Source organism: Somniosus microcephalus, chromosome 7, assembly GCF_052327205.1.
Source record: "Somniosus microcephalus isolate GS21.2 chromosome 7, FLI_Smic_1.0, whole genome shotgun sequence".
In the NCBI taxonomy this organism is placed as follows: Eukaryota; Metazoa; Chordata; class Chondrichthyes; order Squaliformes; family Somniosidae; genus Somniosus; species Somniosus microcephalus.
This window is the reverse complement of record NC_140993.1, coordinates 78380271-78405477: the sequence shown is the minus strand read 5'-3', so window position 1 is coordinate 78405477 and position 25207 is coordinate 78380271. Positions and strand designations below refer to the sequence as shown.

At 47.2% G+C, this 25207-nt stretch overlaps 1 protein-coding gene and 1 pseudogene across 1 annotated transcript in view; one reads left to right on the top strand and one right to left on the bottom strand.

The window, feature by feature from the left end:
* rad54b (RAD54 homolog B) overlaps window positions 1-15325 on the bottom strand; it is a 98979-nt gene extending 83654 nt beyond the window's left edge. Inside the window, exon 1 of the mRNA XM_085992652.1 lies at window positions 15049-15325. The gene's annotated coding sequence lies outside the window, so the exon portion shown is untranslated. The remainder of the gene's footprint in view (window positions 1-15048) is intronic.
* On the top strand, window positions 317-6104 carry LOC147114754 (endogenous retrovirus group PABLB member 1 Env polyprotein-like; annotated as a pseudogene).
* Window positions 15326-25207: the final 9882 nt, after the last annotated feature.

Sequence of the window (25207 nt, the reverse complement as noted above, 5' to 3'; positions counted from 1 at the left end):
TACAGAGGATTGGAGGCCGGAATGGGAATCAGCAGGCTATAATCTCACTGCCTTCCAGGGGTGGTACCAACCCAAATATATTCGGACTCGGCAGCCCCCATTCCTAGTTCTTACTAATACCTCAGGTATAGGGGCCCCAATGGGTAAAATATGTTTAGTAAGGAACATAGCAGGGGGCGAGAACGTGGGTAAAAGCAAATGCGCCCAGAATTTTACCATAACTCGACCCCACAACTGGCGCGATGTGGGTCAGTTTGACATGGCAAATGTCCGTAATAAGACGAGTGGGGGTACCTGGACAGGTTCCAACCCTATGATGACAAAGAAGAAGTTGCAATTCACTTCTTATAATGGAACCTATTTTATCTGTGGTGATAAGGCCTACCCCTGGTTACCACAATCATGGACGGGATCCTGTTACTTAAGATATGTGACACCCTTTATTAGAAAAACAAAGACCCTGAGGGATGCCTATGAAAGCCATCGACCTAAGCGGGATTTGACATGGTTGAATAGAATGTTCAAGGTAATGATACCACCCTATGGGACAATGTCAAACGAGTGGGAAGTACGGAAACTGGCTAAATTAGTAGAATCAGTAGCCACGCAACCTCACAAACCTTCGAAAGGGTAAATGACGAAATGGTAGCCAGTCGGACAGTGGCTCTCCAAAATCGTATGGCCCTAGATTATCTCCTAGCCAAGGAAGGAGGGACATGCGCTTTGATTGGTGAGGAATGCTGCACGTACATCCCGGATCACTCAGAAAAGATCAGCAGTCTGGCAGAACTTATTAGAGAGAAGGTAATAGAGTACAAACAAAGTACTGGTCTAGGCGGTACCACTTTGTGGAGTTGGGCATCCGGATGGCTAGGATCACTGGGAAAATATTTTTGCTGAAAATCTTTTCCCTATACCTTCTGTTTGTATCAATCAAGTGCTGCTGTGTCAGAGTGGGAAAAACAGTGTTACCAACAGCAACCACTACTAAGGTTATGGTAGCAACAACTACTGAAGAATTCTGTGCGGAAATGGAAATAGAAAGACTAAGCAGGATTGGAATGGACCTTGTGAAGGACAAAAGGGGGGAATGTGGAAATGTACCTTTTAAAACTGAATATGTTACATGTGCCCCTTTTTGACAAACAAAATGGAGTCCCGGTCCTCCCAGAAGCCTCTGCAGAAATGTCCTCATTTCCTTCCTTAAACTTGTTAACCTTGACTAAACACTGTAAACCGTTGCTTATCTGCGGTGTAAACAAAGACCATTTACATGAGTAAAGGGAACCTTAAGCAGGCCACCTGGCCAGAGGCTTGGCCACCAGATAACAGAGGAAACATATTGTATGAAGTAACTACATTCCAAACAATACTGATGGTCTTAATTAAATAGTCTGGAATAAATAACTACCCATTGTATTATCAATAGTCTTTCTCTACGCCAGACTTTAGAAATATGTAGAAACTCAGTTAAGGATTGAAGAACTCTTTGGCCTAGAAATTCAGTATAGCCACTTTTGGGGCGGTAAAGTCGGGCGGGTGCTAAAGTTAGCGTCCGCCGGAAAGTGGAGGCCACTTCGCCGATATTCAGTAGCTTTGGCCAAGGAGTTTGGGCGAGCGCTGAAACTGGCGTTGCACCCCTATCTTTAGGCGCTAAGCCGGCGGTGCAGAGTGATAACGCCGAGGCCGGGCGCAGCGCAGGTGCGCTCATGTTTTGATTGACAGCAGACACCCTGACGCCGGCCAGCTCTTAAAGGGGGAAGGGTCGACTTGGTCTGCTGCCACGCCCTGGATAGTGGAGCCCTCCAGCTAGGCCTGAACACTGCTGCTGGACCCAAATAGCGCCTGAAGCCATGCAGAAGGCCCGTGAACGAGCGCAGCGCTTCTCAGAGCATGCTTTGAGGGTGCTGCTTAGGGGTTTGGAGAAGAAAAGAGATATCTTGTGCCCGGACAGTGGCAAGAAGGCTCCCAAGAGGCTGTACAGGAGAGCCTGGAGGGAAATCGCCCAGAGGGTCACAGCCAACAGCGATGTCCCCAGGACTGGTGACCAATGCCGCAAGAAGTTCAACGACCTCACTCAGTTGGTCAGGGTGAGTACCCTTTCCAGTGTCCTCCTCATCCTTGCATGTGCACCTCACATTATGGGCAAAGGGACCTCAAAGGCCTAATGGCCAGCCCTCCTCCAGCAGCTATGGCACTGGCATGATTATCAGTAGCACTTTCTGCACTTGACACACTGGCCAAGCTATTCGACCATGGGAGGCAGTGCACACAACAACAGGGCACCACACTGGCCAAGCTATTCGACCATGGGAGGCAGTGCACACAACAACAGGGCACCACACTGTACTTAGAGGCCGTCCTTTCTCTTGCAGGCCAAGCTGGCGCAGAATCTGAAGAGCCGGACTGTCACCGGGGGAGGCCGTGTCCAGTTCCAGGAGCTCAGTGACCTGGAGGAGCGCGTGGCTCGACTCATGCGTGCCCGGGTGATTGGCCCCGTTGCTATTGGAGATGCCGACCCTGTGCTGGGCCCCAATGGTAAGGACATGACCGTTTGGACCTCTCTCGTTCCCCTTGTGCTTCAGATCTACATCCTTTGCCACTGTCCCACCAATGCGCATAATGCCACCACTCATGCCTCCCTCGCTGACGCCCTGTCCTCACTCTAAAGCTACTCTTGCGCCTTCCTGCTTTCAGCTGGTGAGGAGGAGGTCCCTGAAGCTGCGAGTGTCAGTCCCTCGGAAGAGGAGGACGACGAGGACCAAGAGGAAGGCGGCACATCGGGGGAACCCTCATCCGCGCCAGGGGATGGCAATGGAGGGGACACGTCTTGCCTGGAGAAGAGCCAGGGGGAAGTGTTGCGGGGGGGGTGTAGCTCCTGTGCCCAGTGGCGTCCAGCCACGCGGGAAGGGTCGGGCAGCACGGCTGCCTTCTCCCCAGAGGGGGGAAGTGTTGCAGGGGAGGGCAGTTGCTGGGCCCAGTGGCGTCCAGCCACGCGGGAAGGGTCGGGCAGCTCGGCGGCCTTCTCCCCAGAGGGAGAGTCCGGCCTCCAGTCCGGAGACGGTCCTCGCCCAGGAGGTGCGCCTCCTTGATCAAATGTCCACGGATTCGGAGCGGCGCCACACCGAGTTCATGGGGGTTGTGGGACAGTTGCCTCAGGCCATTGAGTCCCTGGCTCATAGTGTGGCCGATTTCGGGGACTCACAGGCCAGGGGTGTCGAACAACTCGCGGCAGCACAGGACGCGAGTCGAGAGTTCATGAGTGGTGCCGTGCAGACACTGGCTGGTCTGATGCGGGCACAGACCAGGGCAGTACGGGCACTCACTTCTGCCACACTCGCTGTGTCACGGACGCATCGCCAGGGCACCCGCCACGCTGCTGCAGCACAGCGGTCTGGCCTTCACCAGATTGCTGCGCTTGCTGCAGTGCCAGCCTGGCCGAGTGCCAGTGTCTCTGGCGACCAGCGAGCGCCTGGCATCAGCCAGCTTGCCCCCATTGCTGCAGCCGCCACTGCCACTCCCCCAGCAAAGCTGCGACGAGCTGCTGGAGAGACTGATGCTGCCCAGCCACAGCTGCAGCAGTCAGCAGCCGGCCCCTCCAGGGCCGGACCTCGTCTAGGCCGACCCCCAAGGGCATCTGCCGTCACGCTTTGTGCCCCTCAGGAGCCTTCCCCCAGCCTTGCAACACCCACAGGGCCCAGGTTGAGGCGGAGCAGCAGGTCGGGCAGGGGCCGGAGAAGCCTGCACAAGGACTCGCCCTCTCGGCACACCAAGTAGAGTGTGTTGCCAAATGTTTTTTTATATGGGGGTGTTTGTGTTCTGTATGGGGGGGGTTTATTTTGGTAAGGCCGAAGACGATGGCAAATGTTTTTTTAGATGGGGGTGTTTGTGTTCTGTATGGGGGGGTTTGTCTTGGTAAGGCCGAGGATGAAGGCCAATTGGATGGACAAGTTTTGTTATTCCTCCCCAGGTTGTGGGAATGAGATATGTTTTTGACTGTTTTTTGGGGGTCTTGTCTGTTTTTGTGTTTCATGTGGGAAGGGCCCTGAGTTTGTTAAATAAAGCTTTTTATTTATTCAGCTTGTCCAGGTGTCATGTTTCAAGTGGTTGTTGCGTTAAGCGGCTGAGGGCTTGCGGAGCGGCTGCATTCAGGTGCGTTCATTGCCACAAGCCATTCCCTGACAGGGGGCCTAGAAGTGTCGTTCAATAAGCCGCCGGCGGACGGCCCTTGGACCTTGTGGCTCCCTCCTGGGCTGGTACTCCTCCTCCTCCTCCTCCTCCTCATGCTCCTCCTCCTGAGGTGGTGGTCCAACGTGAGGTGGCAGTGCCCGAGTCCTGCGGATAGCCAGGTTGTGCAGCATGCAGCAAACGACGACGAACTGGGAGACTCTATCTGACGAATACTGTAGAGATCCGCCGGAACGATCCAGGCAGCGGAACCGTTGCTTGAGGACGCCAATCGTTTGCTCTATGATGTTCCTTGTGGCTTGATGGCTTTCGTTGTATGCCTCCTCAGCAGGGGTCCTGGGCGCTCGGAGCGGGGTCATGAGCCATGTACACAAAGGGTAGCCCTTGTCCCCGATAAGCCATCCCCTTGGGGGAGGCTGTGCCTGGAACATGTCAGCCACAGTCGTCTGGCGCAGGATAAATGCATCGTGGCTGCTTCCTGGAAAGCGGGCATTGACAGCTAGGATGCGCTGCCTGTGGTCACACACCAGCTGTACATTGAGGGAATGGTAGCCCTTCCGGTTGCGGTAATCCTCGGCATTGTCGATAGGTGCCCGCATAGCCACATGCGTGCAGTCAATGGCGCCCTGCACCATGGGGAAGTCGGCGATCCTGGCAAATCCGACTGCACGCTGCTCCTGCCTCTCTAGGGTCATGGGGAAGGAGATGAATTGGTGTCTCCTTGCGAAAAGGGCATCGGTGACCTGCCGGATGCAGCGATGCACGGCGAACTGGGAGATGTTCGCTATGTCCCCAGCAGCGGCTTGGAAGGAGCCGCTTGCATAAAAGTTCAGAGCCACCGTGACCTTCACTTCCACCGACAGAGACGTCCTGCACATCAGCTGTGGACGCAGATCTCTGTGAAGCAGCTGGCAGATCTCTGCAACCACCTCCCTTCTGAAGCGCAGCCTCTTAACACAATGCGCGGCAGTCATGGTGAAATAGGACACCTGCTGCCGGTATTCCCTGAGTGGGTAAGGCCTACGTTGCCGACGCCTGATGGCCCCTCTGCGTCTAGGCATGGCTGCCCCTCTCACACAGCGTCTGCGAGCCCTTCGCACATAATGCTGGAGCTGAGGGTTGGAACCCCATGCAGCCCCCATAATACACTTGCAAACAGTCAAATCACAATGAGTCAAATTTCCAAGCTCTGGCCAGAAGCCAAAAATACCTCTCCTATGTTGTCCCAAATCAGTAAGGTCTGTTCCTTGGTCTCTGTCCAGAAATCCAAAGCACTAAAGTCATTGCAGCAAAATGGCTGGCCTTTATACCTCAGTCTAAGTGCCCTTTAATTAGCGCTCCCCGAGGCCCGCAGGGCCTCTGCTGCGTTCCACTTCACAGTTCTTAACAGCGCCACGCCCACATTGGGCGGGCGCCACCGAAGTTCCGGTTTGGGGCGCACAAACGGCGTTGCACGACGAAATGACGTCATAAGGTGCGCGCACGCAGCTGAGCGCGCGCAAACACTTTGCGCCGGCGCAAAATGTCAACTGAAGTTGGGCGTAGGCGCAGATCGTTCTGCGCCCGGGCGCAAAGTGCCTAGCGCTCGAAATCTACTCCTCTTATGGCGCTAACGGCTGGCGAACGCAACTGAATTTCTAGGCCTTTGTCCCTTTGTCTGACTTGAAAAACACATGATGAAACCATAACCTGTTTACTTTACTGTATAAATATGTTGTTAATCTGTAATTCTGCAGAGTCTCTGCTAGCCTTTGACTTAGTGGGACGCTCTCCTTGTGCAAGTAAAATAAACTAACAATCTGACGGTACTGCTTGTGTTATAGAGTCTTACTCGGAGTCAAGATTTCGACACATGGCTACAGATGGAAAGAAATTACGTTAGTCCAGTTTCTGATTTGTCAGGGGTGGGGGAATAAATTGAAATACAGCTAGAGTTGTTTCTTTGTCCGGAAAGGTAGCTGTCTCCTCTCTGCTCCACTGGACATGCCACTACTTGACCTCTGATTTGTCTGGAGCTGCAATGCTGGAGAAAAGCAGCCAAGTCAGGCGCCTGACAGAAATCTGTTCATTTCAGCTGAAAATCGAAACTCAGCACATGAGTCAGGGGCATCTCCATTAATCCCACTAGATGAATGAACTAACTTAGGGCAGCTCTCAGTACAAACCCTGGGAGAATCGTGTTCAGTCTGGGTCATTTTGACCTGAATGGAATGTAATCTCCACAGGGCTCAAAATATAAATGAGGTATCTGACCATACAAGAACATTTGAATGTTTCACCACAGCTTTTCAATAATGCAGCAGTTTGCGTATTTATTGTATCAAGATAAACACAATTTTATTTTCTGACACTAGATTAGAATACCAGTAGAACTTTTTATGAAGAGCATATTCAGTCCTGTTGAAGCAATCAAGGAATGTGTCTTTTGTGATTCCTTTAATAGAAATGATCAGAAATTCAGATAGTAAAATAATTGCCACAAATAGCCACACAAATTAACAGCATTCCCCTTCTCAGATTCTTCCCATTTGCAGTGTTTTCCCCTCTTTCTCTGCCCATCACATTCCATTCCCTGAGCAAGATGATGGCATACATTTGGCAATACCATGCTGCAGCTGGCTGCTTGGTGGTGAATGATAATACCACAGATTGATGCTGTGCTTATATTTTTTAAAATGCTAGTTCCCCAATGGGTCTGCAAGTTTATCCAGGAAGTAACTAAGCCATACTGACCAGGGAGGTCCCATTTTCAATCCCTGGTCTGTGCTGAGTTAACTGAGCTCGGTGGGGATGCTACAACTGGTCTCAGTGTTCCTGGATTAGAGAGGGTACAAAAATCAACCAGGATTTCCACTCATGGTTACTATCCAGCAAACACTGCTGGAAATCAGTAAATCTAGACATGCGGTTTGGCTGTGATGACCCCTCTCACCAACCTAGCTGCCCCCCCGCCCCCCTGCTCCAATTGCGTTTCAGCACTCACCATCAAGGCTCACACCGTTTGGGCCATTTGGGTGAGATACTGGAAGTGACCAGTCGCTGTGGAATAGTATCCCAGCATCAGTTAATTGATTCAGGAGACGATTTGAGGGGAGAAACGTGGCAGAGAAAAGTTGTGGTTCAAAAAACTGTTAGAAAAGCAGCTCAGTGATATAATCTACTGCTGCTGGCACTGTGGAAACTGCTCCACTATACACACAAGTTGCTTTAAAGCCATACTTTATTGTTTTCTTTTCTGGCCACTGCATCTTTTATTATCTAGGGAGGCCTGTATGGGCCATTGAAGGAAACCTCCACATTGCTGGCACATATGGGCAGACTCGGGAAACTGGAAAATAAAGTGGCATCATAGAAACACAGAAGATAGGAGCAGGAGTGGGCCATTCGACCCTTCGAGCCTGCTCCGCCATTCAATGTGATCATGGCTGATCATCCAAATTCAGTACCCTATCCCTGCCTTTTCCCCATATCCCTTGATCCCTTTAGCCTCAAGAAATATATCCAACTCTTTCTTGAATATATTTAATGAACTGGCCTCCACCGCCCTCTGTGGCAGAGAATTCCACAGGTTCACCACTCTCTGGGTGAAGAAATTCCTCCTAATTTCAGTCCTAAATGGCTTACCCCTTATCCTTAGACTATGACCCCTGGTTCTGGACTCCTCGGCCATCAGAAACATCCTTCCTGCATCTAGTCTGTCCAGACCTGACAGAATTTTATAGGTTTCGATGAGATCCCCTCTCAATCTTCTAAACTCCAGTGAGTATAAGCCCAATTGACACAATCTCTCCTCATACGTCATTCCTGCCATCCCAGGTATCAGCCTGGTGAATCTTCGCTGCACTCCCTCCATGGCAAGAACGTCCTTCCTCAGGTAAGGTGACCAAAACTGCACACAATACTCAAGGTGCGGTCTCACCAAGGCCCTGTACAACTGTAGCAAGACATCCTTGTTCCTGTACTCGAACCCTCTTGCTACGAAGGCCAACATACCATTTGCCTTCTTAACTGCCTGCTGCACCTGCATGCTTACCTTCAGCGACTGGTGCACAAGGACACCCAGGTCTCTTTGCACTTCCCCTTCTCCCAATCTATTGCCATTCAAATAATAATCTGCCTTCCTGTTTTTGCCACCAAAGTGGATAACCTCACATTTATCCACATTATAGTGCATTTGCCATGTTTCTGCCCAATCACCCAACCTGTCCAAATCGTACTGGAGTTTCCCGACATCCTCCTCGCAGCTTACCCTCCCGCCCAGCTTTGTGTCCTCTGAGGCATGTTCACCTGGGGCAGCATGGTCTCCAAAGGTGCTGGAAAATAAACACCCCTTTGCAATGGTCCTGGCACATTCAGAGCCTCATTGCCTTATAATGCTGCTGCTGATGACCAACAGTAAATGCAGCAGGATTCTTACTCGGATTTCTACTCCTTTCCTGTGAGAGGTGACGCCATTTCACCTGCCAAGTTTCTCCCAAAAGCCCAGAATCACACGAGGAACTGGAGCTAAATCCACTTGCTAATGCTTTGCAGAGTGGTGTGTTGGTACATCAAATGCACGGCTCACCTGAACCTTAACTTTTCTTTAATTACAGTCAATTTTCTCATAGCATAGTAATCACTGAAAATTATTTAGCCACATGCACATTTCTTATAGATGAATAAGTTCCATGGAACTTAACACAAAGGTTGCAGTTCTAATTTATTTTTGATGTTACCTCACTATCTATGATTAGTGCTTCTCCAGATACATTTTCTCATGCCTAAGCAAAAGTCAACTCTCCTAGGCAAACCCATGCTTCCTATAAACTGAAGCGAGCCCTTGTGAGCAAAGGAATCTGAGATAGCATGCCCAGGGTGAACAATAGACTTCTTTATTGTCTCTTGATTGCACAAAGGATTTCTATTGTGTGCCCATGTCACTTCCGTAGACAATAAAAAATCAGTCAAGCCAGACACACTGTAACACACTAAACTGCAGGTTTATTCACAGATTTAGTGCCATTTACAGAGGCAGGCAGTAACAGTGAGTTGTTGAAGCTAGGGCAAATATCAATGCTAGAGTCTAGTAACTTGCTCCATCTGCCACCTTATTGCCCACTCACTTAACCTGTCTATATACCTTTGGGGGCTCTTTATGTCCTCTTCGGTTTATTTTCCCACCTAGCTTTGTATCGTCAGCAAACTTGGATACATTGCACTCGGTCCCTTCATCTAAACCATTCATATAGATTGTAAATAGCTGAGGCCCAAGCACTGATCCTTGCGGCACCCCACTAGTTCTAGGCTGCCAACCAAAAAATGACCCGTTTATTCCTACTCTCTGTTTTCTGTCCGTTAACCAATCCTCTATCCATGCTAATATATTACCCCCAACCCCATGAGCCGTTATCTTGTATAGCAACCTTTTATGTGGCACCTGAGCATGAGTGGCGGCAATAACATAAAGAGCAGGAGAGGAGAAGGCCTAGGACACAGCGGACCTGAGCAGGAGAGGAGAAGGCCTAGGACACAGCGGACCTGAGCAGGAGAGGAGAAGGCCCAGGACACAGCGGACCTGAGCGGGAGAGGAGAAGGCCCAGGACACAGCGGACCTGAGCTGTGATTTAGGAAAAAAACCAAGGAGTGACGTCACAGGACAGCAGGTAGGTGATTGGTTGGTGAGTATTACAGGTTTTTTTTCTTTAAACTAAGAGCTGGGGAACTATAACTATTATGTTATTAAATATTAACTAGATAAACTAATTAATTAATATAACTATCAATAATCATTTGATTAAAACTTTAACTAATTAAATAAGCAAATAAAAAAAGTCGAGAGATGGCAGGGCAGGCTGTGTGTTGGGACTGTAGTATGTGGGAGTTTATGGGCAGCGAGACTGTCCCAGATTCCCAAATCTGCGGGAAATATGTCTGCCTTCAGTCATTCTGGCTCAGAGTCATTGAACTGGAGTGCGAGTTAGAGACTCTCCGAAACATAAGGGAGGGGGAGGAATTTCTGGACCGTTTTATCCAGAATACAGTCACATCCCAGAGGAAAGCACAGCTTCAGGAAGGAGGGGGAGTGACTGCTAGGGAGACGAGTAGCAGGGATTTACAAGAGGTTGAGAAGGAGGTCCCACTGGTCCTGTCCAACAGGTACGATGTACTCGCTACCTGTGAGGACAAGGAGAAAGACTGCAGGGAGGACAGCCACAATTCAGACCAAGGCACCATGGCTCAGAAGGCTGTCCAAGTGGGGGAAGAGCAGAATAGAAATGTGGTAGTGATAGGAGATTCTAAAATTAGGGGGATAGATAGCGTCCTCTGCAGCCAAGAGCAAGAATTCCAAAGGGTGTGTTGCCTACCCGGTGCCAGGGTAAGGGATATCGTGAAGCAGCTGGAGAGGAACTTGGAAAGCGAGGGGGTAAATCCAGTTGTTGTGGTCCATGTTGGAACAAACGACATAGGTAGGAACAGGGAGGAGGTCCTGCTGAAGGAGTATCAGGAGTTAGGATCTAAATTTAAAAGCAGGACCTCGAAGGTAATAATCTCTGGGTTATTGCCCGAGCCACATGCAAATTGGCATAGAAGCAGACAGGTCAGGAGAATTAACATGTGGCTAAAAGGCAGGTGTGGGAAAGAGGGGTTCCTTTTCATGGGACACTGGCACCAGTACTGGGACAGGAAGGAGCTGTACCGATGGGATGGGCTCCACCTGAACTGGGATGGGACCCGTGTCCTAGGGGAAAGGATAAATAGGGAGGTAGCAAAGACTTTAAACTAGTAAGATGGGGGGGGGAAGGATCGGCAAGAAAAGAAACCTGCCTAAATATAGACAAACAGGAAAGGAGAGCATAGGAACAAGTAAAGTAAGGATGACATTGATGGCCAGGGAATAAATAGAGTTATAGAACAGGACTGTAAAAATATGGTTAAAAATAAAGTGAAAGGAACTGCTATTAAAAATGAGTTCAACTGTCTGTACAGCAATGCACACGGTGTCCATAATAAAATGGGGGAGCTGGAGGCAATCATGCGTTGCGAGGAACCAGACATAGTAGGGATTACTGAGACATGGCTACAGAAAAATCAGGACTGGGAATTAAACATTGCAGGGTATAAAGTATTTAGAAAAGATAGAAAGGGAAAAAGGGGAGGTGGAGTAGCTGTACTTATTAGGGATAACATAATGGCAGTAGAAAAAAGTGACGCAGCTATCAGCAAAACAGAAATAGAATCCATGTGGATAGAGATAAAAGATAATAAAGGATCAGTCACACTAATAGGGGTAGTCTACAGACCACCTAATAGTGGAAGGGAGGTGGAGGAAGAAATATGCAAACAAATTAGGGAAATGAGTAAAAACTATAGAATAACAATCATGGGGGATTTCAACTACCCCGATATTAATCGGACAGAAGAGGTAGGTAAAGGGGATAAGGGAATGGAGTTCCAACAATGTGTACAGGACTCCTTTCTAACCCAATATGTAAAAAGCCCAACAAGGGAGGATTCACTATTAGATCTAGTAATGGGGAATGAACCAGAGCAGATAAGAGAAGTAAAATTAGAGGAACATCTAGACAATAGTGACAATATAATATGCTTTAAGATAATATAATTGAGAAAGACATAAGTATGACAAAGACCAGGATAATAGATTGGAGAAAAGCTGATTTTGAGGGGCTGAGAATAGAACTTGGGAAAACAAAATGGGCAACAATATTGGCAAACAATGATACAGAACAGCAATGGGAACATTTAAAAAGGTGTTCAACAGAGTCCAGGAAAAATATATTCCGCTAAAAAACAAAAACAAGCTAAACACTAATGAGACACCGTGGATTCATAAAGTCATAAGGGAAAAATTGAGGATAAGGAAAGAGGCATACGTTAAGTACATGGGCAGCAAGGGAGAGCATGGCAAGAGAGAATACGAAGAGATTAGGAGAGAAGTAAAAAAAAATTAGGAAAGCAAAGAGGAACTATGAAATTAAATTATCAAGGAACATAAAACAAAATAGTAAAATATTTTCCAAGTACGTAAATAAAAAAAGGAAGGTCGGGATGGGAATAGGGCCACTAAGGGATGGACAGGATACCACAGGCAATGATAGAGAGATAGCAGAGATATTAAATAATTACTTTGCTTCAGTATTTACCAGGGAGTTAGAACAGGTGGAGATGGCATTGGATGATGAGATTAACAATGAGATAACTGCATTTAAAATAAAACAAGGAGATATATTTACTAATCTAATGAAACTCAGAGGATAAAACCACTGGTCCAGACAGATTACATCCATGCATTTTAAATGAATCTAGGGAAGAGATAGCAGAGGCATTACTGCACATATTTAGTAATTCATTAGAAAAAGGTGTAGTGCCAGAGGACTGGCAGATAGCTAATGTAATACCTATATTTAAGAAGGGAGATTGAACATGTCCAGGGAACTATAGACCAGTCAGCTTAACATCGGTGGTAGAAAAAATAATGGAATCCCTACTAAAGGAGAAAATGGAAGAACATCTAGAAACCAAAAATATAATAGTCAGCATGGATTTCAAAAGGGAAAGTCTTGCTTAACCAAACTAATTGAATTTTTTGAAGAGGTAACAGAGAGAGTAGACAAGGGTAATGCAGTAGATGTAATTTATCTAGATTTTCAAAAGGCCTTCGATAAGGTACCACATAATAGACTAATGAATAAGGTCAGGGAATGCGGAGTCAGGAGACAAGTAGCAGAATGAATAGCTGGCTGGCTTCAAGACAGAAAGCAGAGAGTAGGGGTAAAGGATAGCTATTCAGAGTGGCAGAAGGTGGGAAGTGGTGTTCGACAAGGATTAGTGCTATGACCACTGTTGTTCACAATTTATATTAACGATTTAGACTTTGGAATCAAAAACACAATTTCTAAATGTGCGGACAACACCAAATTGGGGGGGGGATAGTCAATAATGAGAAGGACTACAAAAAGTTACAAGAAGACATTAATAAACTTGCAGAATGGGCATATAACTGGCAAATGAAATTCAACACAGATGAATGAGAGGTATTACATTTTGGTAAGAAAAATAGAGAGGTCACATATTACTTGGAAATTATGAATCTAAGTGGGGTAAAAGAGCAAAGGGATCTCGGAGTACAAATGCACAAATCACTGAAAGTAGCAACACAGGTTAACAAGGCCATAAGAAAAGCAAACCAAGCACTAGGGTTTTATTTCTAGAAGGATTGAATTGAAAAGTAGAGAAGTTATGCTAAACTTGTATTGAACCTTGGTTAGACCACGCTTAGAGTACAGGTAGACTATCCTTTATCTGAAAACCTCGGGACCAGCCGTGTTTCGGTTTTCGGAAAATTTCGGATTTCAGAAGGTATTTTATAAGACTGGGAAATTTGTCGGGGGCGGGGGTCGGCGGGGGGGGGGGGGTCGGGGGCACGACTTACGCTGAACGAAACCTTTCGGTTTTCAGAGGATTTTGGTTTTCGGAAGTGCGGATAAAGGATACACTATCCCTTATCCGAAAGGGTGGGGGGGTCGGCGGGGGTCGGGGTCGTGCGCACGACTTACGCTGAACGAAAAAACCTTTGGTTTTTAGAGGGTTTCGGTTTTCGGAAGTTCGGATAAAGGGTAGTCTACCTGTACTGCGTACAATTCTGGTCGCCATATTATAAAAAGGATACAGAGGCACTGGAGAGGGTGCAAAAAGATTTACAAGGATGATACAGAAATGCAAGGGTATACCTATCTGGAAAGGATAAATAGGCTGGGTCTCTTTTCTCTTGAAAAGAGAAGGCTGAGGGGTGACCTAATAAAGGTCTTTAAAATCATGAAAGGTTTTCATAGAGTAGATACAGAGAGAGTGTTTCCACTTGTGGGGAAGAGCAAAACTAGAGGCCATCAATATAAGACAGTCACCAAGAAATCAAATAGGAAATTCAGAAGAAACTTCTTTACCCAGAGAGTGGTGAGAATGTGGAACTCGCTACCACAGGGAGTGGTTGAAGTGAATAGTACAGATGCATTTAAGGGGCGGTTAGATAAGCATATGGGGGAGAAGGGAATAGAGGGTTATGCTGATAGAGATAGATGAGGAAAGACGGCAGGTGGCTTGAGTGGAGCATAAACACCAGCATGGACTGGTTGGGTCAAATGGCCTGTTTCTGTGCTGTATATCCTATATAATTCTATGTAATGTAACCTTATCGAATGCCTTTTGGAAATCTAAATATACTACATCCACTGGTTCCCCTTTATCTACCCTGCTAGTTACATCCTCAAAAAACTAATAAATTTGTTATGTCGGACAAGCAGTCTGACAATTTAGAGACAGTGATATTGTTTGTAATATTTATTGATATTGAAATAGTGACTGCTCGTCTGAACTTTCCTTTCTTGTTCTTTCTACACTCCAAACAATCCATCCTACGTACTCTTCCTCCTCCCTGTATGCTTACTCTATTAAAAGTGAAACTCATCAGACTGTCTCCTACTCTCACATTCTTTCCCAAAACTATGGCGATTCTTACCTCTGTCTTTTCTTCCTCCTACCATCTACAGGCTTTTCAAATCCAAGATTCCTGTCACCTAATCACCAATTCTTTATTATACCAGGCCTCTCTTGCCATAGGGGCCTTGACCTAACTGTCAATTAAAAAATATATATTATTACTCACTGATTCATGCACAGGTCAACCCTGGACATTTTATTATTTGCAATATTCTTTATTGTGCTGTTATTTGGTTGGATTTTTCCAATTTTAAAATTTGGTGCAAAGTGACGATTTTGGAGGTCTTTGTAATTATGACATCCTAATGTACACTGTACGAAATAAGTAAAAAAAACTTCTAACAATAATTTAACAGTGCTAACCTTTTCCAATGTCTTTGCCCTCTATGTCCTTGAGAACCACAGACGTCTTTCTAACAATCAAAACTGCATCCCCCTCCCACTTCTTGTGTTTCTTCTTTGATGCTTTACACCACAAGACACTGTAGTACGTAGCGAGGGAGTCGTGTGCATTTTGTTCTTTGTGGTTTGCTGGACTTGTCTGCTGTCGTGATACCAGTGGCAGGGGTGCATGAATTTGTTTTGGTACTACAAATGGATGAGATGGCTTCAGCTGTTGCTGAGGAAAGGCACCTGCATAAAAGCATAAATATATTTAGATTACAGACTGTATTTGAGATGAGAAAATACATTCATATCAGAAATGCAACCTCAGGCTCTAGAGCACATAATGACCATTGACTTTGCAAAGAAACCCTGCATAGTTTTTTTATCCTTTCATGAAACAACATGCACATACACACATCGAATGCAAGTCCGCCCCAAGACCATTAATAATGAAAGTTTCAATGCTGCTATGCAGAGGAAAATTGAGGCCACCATCCAGGCAGACCAGTCATAACAACTGGAGTCCTGCATCCCCTGTACAACCAATCACAGTGCAGATAACAGTAGTATGAATCCTGGTTCATCTTGGTTTGAATCCTGCCATGCAGTGTGTAGGGAAAACACTTGCCCAGATTATGAAAGGAAGGGAAAACTGGTGAATCATCTTGGGTCACTACTGCATACCTCGAATTGCAAATGTCACAAGGGAACACCTTGCCTTCCTGGCCTATCATCCAGGGAATTATGCATGCTGTCAGGGGTTCTAAAAAGAGGGCATGAAAGTACATTTTAAAGAAAGTGGAGAGTGCGCTTCCCCAGTGATTCAGTGGGCAAATATATGGGGTGATACTGAGCCATACTGTGCAAAAAGTTCTCATTAAATCCCTTCTGTTCTGAATTGGCTGACCAGGGCAGCAGAAGGAATGCAATCCTGTGACCAGGGATGGGAAAAATCCAAACTACCAAAAAGTAGTTTTCCTACTCTTGATCATTGATCCCTGTCGAATAGCTCACACATGAGGAGAGGTTATTTAGGTACGGTAATGGAGGGCTGCTGACACCAGAGAAACTTTACTCCATGGAGGAATCGGTGCTTTCAGTAGAGGGAAGAAAATATGAAAGAAGGGGTTTGAAAGAGTAAAAAGAAAAACTTCAAAATAACTCATCCCCTGATGAAACCCCAGTCTAGAAATACTCTTACATATTTGTCATGAACAAAAATCCAACCAAATGTTCTGTGCAAATTCTAATTGTGCACTTACCATAGGTCTGCATTCTCCCACCTCCCACATCCCTCCGTCCTTGCAAACTACTGCCCCATCTCCAACCTCCCTTCCCTCTCCAAAGTCCTTCAACGTGTTGTCGCCTTCCAAATCCGTGCCCATCTTTCCCGCAATTCCATGTTTGAATCCCTTCAATCAGGTTTCTGCCCTTGCCATGGTACTGAAACGGCTCTCATCAAAGTTACAAATGACATCCTTTGTGACTGTGACAAAGGTAAACTATCCCTCCTCGTCCTTCTTGATTTGTCTGCAGACTTTGGCACGGTTGACCACGCCATCCTTCTCCAACGCCTCTCCATTGTCGTCCAGCTGGGTGGGACTGCACTCGCCTGGTTCCATTCTAATCTATCTAATCGCAACCAGAGAATCACCTGCAACAGCTTCTCTTCCCGCTCCCACATCATTACCTCTGGTGTCCCCCAAGGGTCTATCCTGGGGCTCCTTCTATTTCTCATCTACATGTTGCCCCTTGGAGACATCATCCAAAAACACAGCGTCAGTTTCCACATGTACGCTGACGACACCCAGCTGTACCTCACTACCTCTTCTCTCGGCCCCTCCACGGTGTCTAAATTGTCAGACTGCTTGTCCGACATATAGTTCTGGATGAGCAAAAACTTTCTCCAATTAAATATTGGGAAGACCGAAGCCATTGTTTTCGGTCCCTGCCACAAACTCCGTTCCCTAGCCACTGACTTCATTCCTCTCCCTAACATCTGTCTGAGGCTGAACCACACTGTTCGCAACCTTGGTGTCATATCTGACCCTGAAATGAGCTTCCGACCACATATCCGCAGCATAACAAAGACCGCCTACTTCCATCTCCGTAACATCGCTCGTCTCCGCCCTTGCCTCACCTCATCTGCTGCTGAAACCCTCATCCAAGACTTCGTTACCTCTAGACGTGACTATTCCAACGCACTCCTGGCTGGCCTTCCACATTCCACCCTATGTAAGCTTGAGGTCATCCAAAACTCGGCTGCCCGTGTCCTAACTCGCACCAAGTCTCGTTCACCCATCACCCGTGCTTGCTGACCTACATTGGCTCCCAGTTAAGCAACGCCTGGATTTCAAAATTCTCATCCTTGTTTTAAAATCCCTTCATGGCCTCACCCCTCCCTATCTCTTTAATCTCCTTCAGCCCCCACCCCTGCTCCCCCCTCTCCCCGGGATATCTGCACTCCTCTAATTCTGCCCTCTTGAGCATCATTGATTATAATCGCTCAACCTTTGGTGGCCGTGCCTTCTGTTGCCTAGGCCCTAAGCTCTGGAATTCCCTGCCTAAACCTCTCCTCCATTAAGGCGCTCCTTAAAACCTACCTCTTTGACCAAGCTTTGGTCACCTGCCGTAATTTATCCTTACGTGGCTCGGTGTCATGTTTTTTGTCTTAAAATACTCCTGTGCAGCGCCTTGGGACGTTTTACAACGTTAAAAGTGCTATATAAATACAAGTTGTTGTTGTTGAAATACACTGAAAGCTGCACCATCAACTTTTCACTATACATTATACTGAAGATCTATACATGTGCATTTTATATAGCATAATCCTCCTAAGTATAGAATTAGTGAGGTATGAAATATCTCATGGATTGAGTCCTTTGTACAATAGGAATCAATGGAAATAGCATACTAAAATCCCACGTTTAATTGAGCCAGCATTCTTGCTGGGCAGGAGAATTTGATGTCCTCAAATTGCTCATGCACCTGATTCGGGGATGGGGTCAGAAGCAAATAGGTCTTCGTATTACTGAATGGCAGCAGTCTTTCGTGCAAACTATTTGTTCTGCAGTGTTGTTCACAGATGAAAAAAAGTCTTTTACTTTGCTGCTGGTCTCCCACTCGCTAAATCTCTTGCGCTTTTTTCTATTTGTCTTGCACACTTTCTGCTTTCCCTTTTTCTGTGTGCCTCTCACACTTTCTCTTGTCATTACCATTGTACGTCCAACTTTGTGTCACTCTCTCTGTCTACTGCTGAAGGCAATCTGCATTTAACTTAGAGTATAGTGGCACACCAGCACTCTTACCCAGGGGCCCAGTTAGCTTGTTGACTCACTCATTAGCACAGAGCACAACACAGAATCTGGCAAGTGTCTCAATCCCAAATTTTGGAAAAGGTACATACGAACACCGGCGGACAGGTAAAGACCCTCTGGTCCATCGAGCCTGTCCCACACAATTACGATACCTTGTTATAGAGTCATAACAGCACAGAAGGAGGCCATTCAGCCCATCGAGTACGTGCCGGCTCTCTGTAGAACAATCCAGTCAGTCCCATTCCCCCGCTCTATCCCCGTAGCCCTGCAAGTTTATTTCCCTCAAGTGCCTATCCAGTCTTCCCTTGAAAACATTGAGTGTGTTCGCTTCCACCACTTCCGTCAGCAGCAAATTCCAGGTCATCACCACTCGCTGCGTAAAAAAGTTTTTCCTCACATTCCCCCCTGTATCTTTGTGTATCACAATATATAAACTTGCAGGGCTACGGGGATAGAATGGGGGAGTGGGACTGACTGGATTGCTCTGCAGTGAGCCGCCGTGGACTTGAATGGCCTCCTTCTGAGCCGTTATGACTCTGTGACTCCACCCCACCTGAAACCATGTGATCTCCTGGGAAAGGCAAAAAAAAGATTTAAAAACTCAGGCCAATTTGGGGGGAAAAAATCTGGGAAATTCCTCTACAACCCATCTAGCCAATCGAAACTAATCCAGGAAATCACTCTGGCCCTGAATTCCCTACCTTCTGTAAGGTGATCTCCGCCCCAGCCAGAAACAGGTCCGGCTCTCGCTTGAAGGAATTTAGCAAATCAGCATCCACCGCACGAGACGGCAGCCTGTTCAGAGGTCCACTGTTCTCTGGGAAAGGACCACCTCCTGACATCTAACCTAGATCTAGTATTATACAAATCAAATTTGTGACCCCTGGTCCTCCCTAACCTATTGAACTGAAACAAACTGCCAACTGGAACTCAATCTGTTCCCTTTATTATCATATAAACCTCAATCAGATCACCTCTAAGTCTACGCTGCTCTAAAGTGTAGAGTCCCAACTCTTTTAGCCTATCTTGATAACTAAGATGCTTTAGACTGGGAATTAAGTCTAGTGGCCCTCCTCTGTACCCTCCCCAAAGCCTCAATATCACCCACCATGTGAGAAGACCAAAACTGGACACAGTATTCTAAGTGCTGCCTGACTAAGGTTTTGTAGTAAGGTGTTAAACTGTGTTCCCCAGTACGTAAGGAGGATAGAGCAAGAAATGCATGGCAGGGAGCAAGAGAGAGAGACAGCGAGAAGAGTATATGTATGGGAGGATGGAATTGCTGGTGGGTGGTGGTGGTGGGAGGGGTGGGGGAAGGGGAGAGAAAGAGAAAGGAAGATTGTGCAGGGGTAGAAAAAGTATATGAAAGGAGTGGAAAAGGTGGATAGGACAGGCTGTTTTGAAATGTTAATTTAAGCAGGTTAACATAGCGGGGAGTAGTCAAATTCAACTACTTCAATGGCTGAACCATTAAAGGGAGATATTTGCAGGAAGACATTCATATCCCAAGATTAACACATTTTCCACAAGGTGCGAATAATACCTATGAATATACAAACAGGGCAAGAAAATATCAGACACATCAAGCCTACCCAATCCAAGCAATGTTGCAACCATTGTGACCATGCTATCTCCTGGAGAGGTAAAAAAAAAGAGGGGGGAAATCCCATGTGTTAATTAGGGAAATTATCTCTAACAGTTTCCTGGAAAAAACAGGGATCAGGCTTTTTTAGAGCTTGTATTGTGTACTGAGACAGGGTTAATTTGTAATCTCATAGTAAAGGATCCTCATGGGGAATCAAGGGATATGGGGATAGGGCAGGAAAGTGGAGTTGAGGTCGAAGATCAGCCATGATCTTATTGAATGGCGGAGCAGGCTCGAGGGGCCGTATGGCCTACTCCTGCTCCTAATTCTTATGTTATGTTCTTGCTAGTTTACTTTCATATTCTATTTTCTCACTTTTTATCAATTTTTTGGTCATCCTTTGCTGGTTTCTAAAGCTCTCCTAATCTTTAGGCTTGCTACTATTCTTCGCAACATTATAAGCCTCTTCTTTTAATCTAATACTATCCTTAACTTCTTTAGTTTGCCATGGATGGGTTACTTTTCCCGTGGATTTTTTATTTCTCAATGGAATGTATATTCGTTGAGAATTTTGGAATATTTCTTTAAATGTTTGCCACTGCTTATCTACCGTCATACCTTTTAACCTAATTTTCCAATCTACCGCAGCCAACTCAACCCTCATACTTATGTAATTGCTTTTATTTAAGTTTAAGACACTAGTTTCGGAATTAAGTATTTCACTCTCAAACCCAATGTGAAATGCTATCATATTATGATCACTCTTCCCCAGACGATCCTTTACTATGAGATTACTAATTAACTCTGTCTCATTACATGACGTATTGTTCTAGGAAACTGTCTCAAATGTATTCCATGAACTCATCTTCCAGACTACCTTTGCCAATTTGATTTGTCTAGTCTATATGAGATTAAAGTCCCCAATAATTATTGTATTACCTTTGTTACAAGCTCCTATTATTTGTTGATTAATATTCTTTCCAATGGTACAGCTACTGTTTGGGGGCCTATGAACTACTCCCCTTGTTATTCCTTACCTCCACCCATACTGATTCTACTTCCTGATCTTCCGAGCCGAGATCCTTTCTCATTACTGTCCTTATGTCATCCTTTATTATCAGGGCTACCGCACCAACCCCCTCCTTTTCCATTCTGCCTGTCTTTTCGAAATGTCAAGTTCCCTGGAATATGTAATTCCCACCACAGATCATCTTGCAACCAGGGGTTGGATTTTGCCAATGAGGAGTTTTGGAGGCAGGACTCCCACTTGTCAGGTTTCAGTCCCGCCTCTATCAACTTCTGGTCAACCCACGCTATTTTCTCTTCATTGACTTTGTTAAGCCCGCCTAGCGGGCTTAGCAGGCCAATTAAGGGAAAGCTGGTTACAGAGAACGTCAATGTAGGACGTTTCATCTGTCAAATATTTTTGACAGGTGAATCGTCATCGTTTGACAGCTCTGTGAAGCTGTCAAACACTGACATTCTCGGTAGTTTGTTGAGTTCTTGAATTCAAGACCTCATCAAACCTCTTTCTTTTGTAGAAATTAGATGGTTGCTGCATTGGAGAATGCAACGGCCATCTGTCATTGCTACCGTGGAGGTGCGAGACTCTCCGCATACCCACCGATTGAAGCCTGCAGGAAGAAACAAAGGTAAGTACACTTTTTCTAACACTTTGCACTTACCTCAGATACTCACCTCTCCACACTTGCACCCATCACTCACCTCCACAGCACACTTTTGGACCCCTCCGACCCCCGCAGGCACACTACTCGTCTCAGTGACCCTGGCGGGTTTCGGAGCCTTCGGGAAGCCCGCACTTGTGTGGGAAAAATGGGGATAATCCTATTTTCTGCCTGTTAACAGGCAGTTAAATGGCTGTAATCTCTTCCTGCCTCCAAGGAGACGGGACCCGGCGCAGGGCGGCTACCCGCCTCCTGGCAAGGTGGCATGGAGGCGGGTTGGGCACCCGCCCCCAAATTCTGCCATTTTCCTGGCAGTCCCGCCTCTAAACCTGCCTCCCCAGGGCTGGCAAAATCCAGCCCCGTGTCTCTATAATGGCTATTGGATCAAAGCCATTTATCTCCATCTGTCCCACTAATTCGTCTATCTTGTTACGAACGCTTCGTGCATTCAGATAAAGAGCCTTTAATTTTAATTTTTTACCATTATTCCCTGCTTTCACCTTAGTCTGCTTGCCTTCACCCAAATTGCTACACTGCTCCATTGCCTTGACTTTTCTCTTTGGATTTCTAAATTTCCCCTAACCTGTCCCCTACCCCACCCACCTCCCTTTTTAGTTTAAAGCCCTGTCTACTGCCCTAGTTATTCGATTTGCCAGGACACTGGTTCCAGCCTGGTTTAAGTGGAGCCAATCCCAATGGAACAGCTCCCTCTTTCCCCAGTACTGGTGCTAGAGCCCCATGAATTGAAACCCCTTCCTCCCAAACCACTCTTGAAGCCACGCATTTAAACCTCTAATCTGTTTGTCCCTATGCCAATTTGCACGTGGCTCAGGTAACAATCCAGATATTGTTACCTTTGAGGTTCTGCATTTTAATTTGGTTCCTAGCTCCTCAAACTCTCTCAGAAAAACCTCATTCCTAGTTCTACCTATGTCGTTGGTTCCTATGTGGACCACAACAACTGGATCCTCCCCCTCCCACCCCAAATTCTTCTCCAGCTGTGAGGAGATATCATTAGCCCTGGCGGGCAACACAGTCTTTGGAACTCCCAGTCGCGGCTGTAGAGAACAGTATCTATCCCCCTGACTATACTGTCCTCTAGTTGACGCGCGATGAAGCTCATGTCCATTGTGCCCCTTAGTGGGTGGAATCTGCATTGCGACTCTGGGAGGAGCTCTTCAGCCACTGGGAGAAGGCGATTGAGGAGGATTCTTGCGATGACTTTCCCTGTGGCAGACAGCAGGGAGACTCCTCTGTAATTACCGCAATCGGATTTGTCACCTGTCTTGAAGATGGTCACAATTACGGCATCTCTGAGACCCCCTGGCATGCTCTCCTCCTTCCAAATAAGAAAAATTAGTTAATGTATTCGCGCCAATAGTGCTTCTCCGCCATGCTTTAGCGTCTCGGCGGGGATTCCATCTGCTGCTGAGGCCTTGTTGTTCTTCAGTTGTCGGATGGCCTTTTCAACCTCATGCCGGGCTGGGGTTGTGCTGAGGCGATGGCAGGTAGCATGCTGCGGAATGGAGTTGAGGACATTCGCGTCGAAGACAGAGTCTCGGTTAAGGAGCTCTTCGAAGTGCTCCTTCCAGCGGGCACTGACTGCCTCTCTGTCCTTGATGAGTACCTCTCCGTTCTTGGCCCGCAGTGGGGTAGGACCTTGGGTGCTTGGGCCGTAGGTGGTCTTGACTGTGCTAAAGAATCAACGCACGTCATGGTTGTCAGTTAGCTGCTGGATCTCCTGCATGTTCTCCATCCACCATCTGTTCTTTAGGTTGCGAGTTTTTTGTTGGACCTCGGCCTTCAGGCGTCTGTAGAGCTGCTTTCTTGCTCTCGAGTTCTGTTGCTGTTTCCAGATCAGGAACGCCTTGCGCTTGCGGCTTATTAGCTCCTGGGTCTCCTGGTCATTCTCGTCGAACCAGTCTTGGTGTTTCCTGGTCGGGTGACTGAGCATCTCTTCACAGGTGCTGATTAAGGTGGCCTTGAGTGCAGACCAGGCGCTGTGGACACTCTGGGTCTCTGAATCACTGGGAGTCGTCAGGTTAGTTTGAGGCGCAGGCTGAAGTGGAGCTAATCTACAGGACAAACGGGAAACTGTTCAACTTCCGTCGCCTCCAGTCCAGATCCAAGGTCATCCCATTCTCTGTCATCGAATTACAGTATGCAGACGACGCGTGCGTCTGCGCACACTCTGAGGCCGAACTCCAAATCATCGTCAACACCTTCACCGAAGCGTACGAGTGTATGGGCCTTACACTAAACATCCGTAAGACAAAGGTCCCCTACCAACCTGCCCCCGCCACACAGTACTGCCCCCCGATTATCAAAATCCATGACGAGGCCTTGGGCAACGTAGACCACTTTCCATACCTCGGGAGCCTACTGTCAACAAGGGCAGACGTCGATGACGAAGTCCAACACCGCTTCAGTGTGCCAGTGCAGCCTTCGGTCATCTGAGGAAGAGAGTGTTTGAAGACCAGGACCTCAAATCCAGCACCAAGCTCATGGTCCACAGAGCAGTAGTGATACCCGCCCTCCTGTTTTGCTTCAGAGACATGGACCATGTACAGCAGGCACCTCAAAGCATTGGAGAGGTACCACCAACGCTGCCTCCGCAAGATCCTGCAAATCCATTGGCCGGATAGGCGCACCAACGTCAGTGTTCTCGCTCAGGCCAACATCCCCAGCATCGAAGCTCTGACCACGCTCAATCAGCTCCGATGGACGGGTCACATTGTCCACATGCCCAATACGCGACTCCGAAAACAAGCGCTCTACTCGGAGCTCCGACACGGCAAGACAGCCCCAGGTGGGCAGAGGAAACGCTTCAAGGACACCCTCAAAACCTCCTTGAAAAAGTGCAACATCCCCACTGACACCTGGGAATCCCTGGCCCAAGACCGCACAAAGTGGAGGAGAAGCATCCGGGAAGGCGCCGAACACCTCGAGTCTCTTTGCCGGAAGCAAGCAGAAGCCAAGCGCAAACAGCGGAAGGAGCGCACGTCAACCCAAGCACCCCGCCCACCCGCCCCTTCAACCACCGTCTGCCCCACCTGTGACAGAGACTGTAGGTCCCGCATTGGACTCATCAGTCACCTGAGAACTAATTTTTAGTGTGGAAGTGAGTCATCCTCGGTTCCGAGGGACTGCCTAAGAAGAGAAGACGACTGTCCTCTACCACTACAACATTCCTTTTCACTCCCCCCACTTGAATAGCCTCCTGTATCACGGTGCCGTGGTCAGTTTGCTCATTCACCCTGCAGACTTGACCCTCAGCCACACAGGCAGCAAGAACCTCATACCTGTTTGACAAGGGCAAAAGCCGAGGCTCCTCCAGCACTGCATCTGGGGTCCCCTTACCTGCCTCAGTTGCAGTCACACCCTCCTGTCCCTGACCACTAACCAGTCCTGTACCATTACCTAATCTAAGGGGCGTGACTGCCTCCTGGATCAAAGTGTTCAGGTAACTCTCCCCCTCCCTGATTCCCCGCAATGTCTGCGCCTCGGACTCCAGCTCAACAACTCTAAGCTGAAGTTCCTCGAGATGC